This window comes from Mus caroli, chromosome X (assembly GCF_900094665.2).
Source record: "Mus caroli chromosome X, CAROLI_EIJ_v1.1, whole genome shotgun sequence".
In the NCBI taxonomy this organism is placed as follows: Eukaryota; Metazoa; Chordata; class Mammalia; order Rodentia; family Muridae; genus Mus; species Mus caroli.
The window spans coordinates 134,533,203-134,540,172 of record NC_034589.1 but is presented as its reverse complement, the minus strand read 5'-3'; the positions used below and the strand labels follow the sequence as shown (position 1 = coordinate 134,540,172).

Genomic DNA, 6,970 nt, shown 5'->3' with positions numbered 1-6,970 from the left:
CCAAAAGAATGGGAATGGGTGTGTAGGGAAGTGTGTGGGGGGTATCGGGGACTTCTGGGATTGCATTGGAAATGTAATTGAGGAAAATATGTAATAAAATATTAAAAATTAAAAAAAAGAACTGTAAAAAAAATAAATAAAGGTTCCTTACCATCTTTGAATGCGTCATAACTCAATCCAAAGGTCACTGCTGTCAATACAAACATCTTGCCCCCTTGGATGGTAAATTAAACTAATTAATAATATTTACATGCAGTTTTATGCAGAAAGAGTACAGCTGTATTGTATCAAAACACAAATTTATTTATTTTTAGAGAATCAACCAAAGCTAGGGTAAATCCACCCACTTACTTTTTATGTTCCCAAATCATTTTCATGGTCACCTTCTTTCTAACCTGGATAGCCTACATCAATTGCTCTGGTATACCATAAACATCAGATTTTAAATTGCCTTCTCTGTCTTTTTATAAGTTTATATTTAATTCAATATAATAGTGAACTTTTTCTCTAAATTACTGTAGATGCAGGCCCATGAATCAAATCTCTTCTAAGGTAAAAAGGAAATTTAATTATAGGAAATACGGATTGTGACTGCATATAGTTCATTTAGCTTTACTCCTACACAATTATATGCATAACATCAACAATAAGAACGGATTGAGTGAATGAAATCCAGCACGACATAGTAGTAAAGTTTGACCTAACTATCCCATCTGAAACAACAGATTGCAGAAAAATACACAATACTGATGCACTGAAAATCTATTCTTATTTTGTTTTGAAATAAGATCTCATATAGCTCAGAATATCCTTGAACATCATTTTATTGTTTGCTAGTTTGTTTCTTTGTAGGGTGTCCACTTTTATTAAAATGATCTCATCAGTGTACAGGCTGCCTCACCACCTCAAGCCACTCCCAGGAAGACCAAAGCTTTCATACAACAAATTGGTGGAGCCAAATTCAAAAGAATCACAATGACTTACCATTCAAAAACTAAAAACAAAAAATGAAGAAGTATTAAGGAAGAAGGTATTAAAATATTTCAGTACATAAATTACACAGAAGTAATGCTGTCACTTCCCTGGTTGTGGCCTCAGAGATTGGACTCAGCCATCCTCCTCTCAGGAGTGGGAGTGGCTTTTGGGAGGGTGAGGGACTTCCTATAGCCTATCTCTAATAAATATGTGGTGTGACTATTAAAAAAACACAAACAAACAAAAGATCAATGTATAATCAAAGTCCACAGTTACATTGGAATACTTTGGGGATGCTTGTTCTAACCATCTGCTGTCTCCTTCACTGTTCCAGTTTTTAAATCTTGAGTCAAAAACACCAAAACCAAACAATATTTTTTTAAAAATGAATAAATAAATAAATAAATAAATAAATAAATAAATAAATAAATAAATGACTGAGAGCATCCATTTCTGTATTTGTACCCCTAGAGCTTGTGTCTCTAGGTGCATATGTAGGAGAAGATGGCCTAGTCCACCATCATTGGGAAGAGAGGCCCCTTGGTCTTGCAAACTTTATATGCCCCAGTACAGGTGAACGCTAGGGCCAAGAAGTGAGACTGGGTGGGTAGGGGAGCAGGGCGGGGGGAGGGTATAGGGAACTTTCGGGATAGCATTTGAAATGTAATTAAAGAAAATATCTAATAAAAATAAATAAAAACAAAACAAAGTCATGCCAATGTTATCTCGTTTTTTGTTTTTGATTTTGTTTTTATTTTTTCTGTGAAAGTTAGATTTTGTCAAAGAAAGGGTGTAAAATGAAGCTCAATAACAGTCCACCTAGAAGCATTTGCGGTGCATGATGGAGGGACCAGATTCATCATACTCCTGCTTGCTGATCCACATATGCTAGAAGGTGGTCGGTGAGGCCAGGATGGAGGCACTGATCCACACAGAGTACTTGTGCTCAGAAAGAGCAATGGTATTGATCTTCATGGTGCTAGGAGCCAGAGCAGTGATCTCCTGCATCAGATCAGCAATGCCTGGGTACATGGTGGTGCCACCAGACAGCACTGTGTTGTCATAGAGGTCTTTATGGATGTCAGCGTCACATTTCCTGATGGAACTTAATGTAGTTTCATGGATACCACAGTATTCCACGCCCAAAAAAGGAAGGCTGGAAAAGAACCTCGGGGCAGCAGAACTGCTCATTGCCAATAGTAATAACCTGGCCATCAGGCAGCTCATAGCTCTTATCCAGGGAGGAAGAGGATGCTGCAGTGGCCATCTCCCGCTTGAAATCTAGGGCAACATAGCACAGCTTCTCTTTGATGTCACGCTCAATTTCTCCTTAAGCTGTGGTGATGAGGCTGTAGCTACTCTGGGTCAGGATCTTCATGAGGTAGTCTGTCAGATGCAAGCCAGCCAAGTCCAAATGGAAGATTGCATTAGGGAGAGCATAGCCCTTATAGATGGACACAGTGTGGGTGACCCTGTCTCCAGAATCCATCACAATGCCAGTAGTCGGACCAGAGGCATACAGAGAAAGCACAGCCTGGATGGTCACATATGTGGCTGGGGTGTTAAAGGTCTCACAGTTGGCCTTAGGGTTCAGGGGGGACTTGGTGAGCAGCACAGGGTGCTCCTCAGATGCCACATGCAGCTTGTAAAAGTTGTGGAGCCAGATCTTCTCCATATTTTTCCAGTTGGTGGAAATGCTGTGTATTTTATGTATGGGGTATTTTAGAGTCAGGATGCCTCTCTTTCTTTGAACACCGTTGCCCATGTAAGAGTCCTTCTGATCCATACTCACCATCATGTCCTGGGGCTTAAGACGGCCCAAGATGGAGGGAAAGATGACCCAGAGAGCATCATTTCTCATAAAGCCAGCTTTGCACATGCTAGGACTGTTGTTCACAATGAGCACAACAAGATATCCATTCATGGCAAACTGGTGACATGTAGACTGGAGATGGAGGAGCCACGAGAATCCTGTGCTCAAGGGTAGACGGAGACTCAACAGTTACCTTGAACATCTTTATAGTCACAGATGACCTTTAATATCTGATCCACTTCTCACTCACTACCTCTTAATTGAGGGTTTTTACAGACTTATACCACAATGTGTGTGTGTGGTGTGTAAGAGAGAAAGAAACAGAACATTTTTAATTCAATTTAATATGAATATCATAGCATTTATATGTATAAGATTATATGAGAAAACTAAAAAGAGGTCAGTTATAAATGATGCAAATTGGTAATAGTGAAATAATACAGGTAGTAAGTATTAGCAAGTCCTGGCACAGCAGAGTTTAAAGAACAAATTAATAAGGATATTTTTCAGAAAGCAATAAGAACTAAAGGGAAGGTGGTAGTTTGCAGACTACTGGCCTACAGGAAGTATCAATTTTCAATAGAGCTAAGATAATATTATTAACTTTTGATTATAAAATTGTGGGTTTTTTTTTCAGAGAGTAATTTCAAGGAGAATTTGATTAAAAGAGAAAGTGCTATTTCAAGAGCACAAAGTCAAATAAACTGTAGAAGCTGTGGTTGGTTAAGTCATAGATTCGTATTCAGATAGTTTTAGCATGGACACTCACATTTCCTTATGACACCTTCTGGAGTGCCTCGGTGTCCATCTTCTTTCTGGTTTTGAGTTTGGAACTACAGACACAAGTACTTACTTGATCACCCTTTATTGTTGTGACAACAAACGTTAGAAAAGGGAATCTTTTACCATTGAGACCTTTTTAAAACATGTCCTAAGAATGTTATTCATCTTTCTAACTTCATTTTCACTGTTGCCACAAAACATTCCTAATTTCTGCCTTTGATGCTATTCCATTGTGCTGTGACAGGAGTGAGCATGGGATGGAGTGTTGTGGTTTGTGGTACGTCTTTCTTTACTCATTAGCAGCATGTGGTGGTTCTGCCATGTGAGATATACAGAAATATTTATTTTAAGGGTTTTCTAAGTGGTTAGGTTGATCAACTAGGTTATAGAACAAATAAGTTTTATACTTAATAGTATAAACTTGAAGCAAAATAGACTTACCATGAAAAGCTGAATTTCTCTTACAAGCTTATGACCTTAGGCAAATAGCCAAATCACTATAAACATGAGAATAATGCTTATCTTGTCATTTTATTTGGAGAATAAATGAGTTAATACATATGCTGTCACCTGAGTGATTATTTTCTATTTTCTTGGCAAAGTTACAATTTCATATGTCATCAAAAAGGAAATGATATTAAAGACTGACTTTGAAATGTGATTAGGCTATGAGCATGCGTAATGGGAGTTTGTATAAGATAGCTTAGTAAATGTGAACAGAGATATTAATTAAAATATATTTACCACTCCTTTAATTTTGCTCTTTCTTGTCTCCAGAGCTTTGAGAAATAAATAGTATTTTGTTTTACTCACCAGAAAGTATTATGTGCAAGTCTATATACTCCACCATGTAACATAGAATACTATCTATAAACCAGTTCATAAGCTAAACAAACTAAAAGAAAGTCTAGGAAGTGATAACATGTCAAATTCCTATTACACACACTCCTTATTAAGAGAAATGCTTTCCTTCTCTCTCTTCACCATTATCCTCAACCACACACATAGCCATTCAATAAATGTACAAAAATACATTTTCACACTGAGTAAAGCTATATCAGTGAGATTCATAACTGTGTCACTATGTTTCTTTATCTATTTTACCAGAAGGTTTTCTGAAAGGCAAACATTACTTTTCTCAAAGGAAATGATTCATTTTATTATTTGAGAGCTGTCACATACCACTGAAGTGACCCATAAAATAAATTGATCTTGGGAAATATTTTCCCATTGAGAATCTGGACCTGGACAATTTCAGGAAAGTTTCTAAATGGGTCTGGTTCTTTTGGAATCATTATGATAGATGGCAACTAATAATCATTGACTTTATTTTTAAAAGATTGGCCAGGCTGGACATGTTGAGAAACTAACACCTATTACCTAAAGCTAGGAGCAATAGTTTTCGGGTGTAAACTAACTGTAAGGTTTGCAGTTAGTTTGACACTACAAAGAAATATACAACTTAGGTCACTCGCATGATTGCCTTTCTCAATAAAAAAGCATCAGTAAATTTCCAAAGTATTCAATTAAGCATAATTTCCCTCTACTCATTCGCCATTTGCTTAAATATTTTTCTTAGTAACACCAGTCCATTAAACAGTAAAATAGTCTAAAAGTCACCTTCAACTCTTTCATGGATGGTCAGTAAACATAACTGACTTTATCTCCAAACCAAGTCTAGTATCCATCTCTACTCTTAACTTTTGATAAAGAGTTTTGCTAGTTAAAGTGTCCAGGTGTTTTCTATCACACCATTTTAGGTAGAAAATCATACATAATTAGTGATTGTCTCTTCTATGTTCAATATCTAGTCATTAGACCTAGCAACTTCTATATCACAAGTATTTCCAACTCCATCACATTTTCAGATTTCCATGCCATCATCTTTTATTTAGACATTGGAACCACTCTCTTGACACTGCTTACTTGCCATTTTATAATTCATCACAATAGATACATTTTAGGATCCGTTTGTGTGTGTGTGTGTGTGTGTGTGTGTGTGTGTGATGAAATTCAATTTCAATTTCTGGTATCACTGGTTCCACATTCTTAATGATCTGCATCACTGGTTGCCATAACTTTAGGGAAGCAGTAGTGAAGACAATGAAGAATTGAGCTTGGTAGAAATTAAATCTTTTTGTTTGTACATTGAAGTCCACAGGGAGTGATCCAGTGTTAGAAGAAAAGTTTTGTTTAAAAGAAATTGTGAATGTGTTTTCTGTAAATATATGCATTTTTAATATTTCAAATGATCCTTTCCAAATATCAAGAACAATGCAACAGAATTATGAATTACATATTTTTATCACAGGTTGTAAATAGAAAAAATACAAAATAGATTTCCTGAGACTAGAAAGGAAATAAAATTTTGAATAAGAGTATAATAGAAATATTTACAAAGTAAAAGATTAAGGGATAGATGCTTTATTTCATGAGTAACACATAGTGCATTGATATTCTAATTCCCAGTCGTAAGAATGAGAAAAGCATGTGAAACTTCCCAGATAGGAAAACTCATTTCACTTGTGACACAAGAGACTACATTACAGGGTACTGTGAAAAGGCATAGCAGAGAATCAATACAGAAGAATTGGAGTCATAATATAATTACACAAATAAATACTTTCAGTGTCTCAAACATGAAGATATGGCATACAGAAAATCCAGAAATCTCCACAGCTTAAAGCTGAGCCACATACTTGGGCTCTTGATAATAAGAGGTTACAGTATTAACACTTCATGATTGGCAACAACACTGGCAAGTAATACTCTTGTAAACCCATCAATAGCTCGCTAATGACCAGGCAAGACAAAGAGTATTTTAAGCTAATGAGAACCCATGGGACGCATGTGGAACTGAGGCTTTTCCTGAAGTTACAGAGACATGTAAGCTCTCCTCCCCTGAACATTTAGGCATCATTTTAGGAGGTAAAGAAAACACAGCCCTCAAAAGGGCAAGTACAATCCAATAGGCATGTGCAACTTGAATTCAGTAGATAATTGCTATAGGTAGATGTTTATTTAAATTAGAAGTTTGAATTGCGTTTACATATTCAATTATATTATTCTCTATCAAGAGGTAAACAGGACATTCTGCAATAAGATCAAAGAAATATCAGTACTTTGAAAAATCAGTGTGATCCTAAGTCACATTATTTGTGAATATTTCAGGACCTTTGTGATTTGTATCTTTCATTTCTAACCATATATCTTTTTTTCAAACATTTTATGCTTTTAGGAGAATCATTTCTTTCACTGTGAATTTTTATTCTTTGGCAGAACTTACCTCTCTGTCTCTCTCTGTTTCTCTATGTCTCTGTCTCTCTCTGTCTCTCTCTGTCTCTGTCTCTCTCTGTCTCTCTCTGTCTCTCTGTCTCTGTCTCTGTCTCTGTCTCTCTC

At 36.3% G+C, this 6,970-nt stretch overlaps 1 pseudogene; it reads right to left on the bottom strand.

Annotated features, from left to right (window-relative positions):
* Window positions 1-1,794: 1,794 nt before the first annotated feature.
* LOC110287479 lies at window positions 1,795-2,899 on the bottom strand (annotated as a pseudogene).
* Between the last annotated feature and the right edge of the window lie 4,071 nt (window positions 2,900-6,970).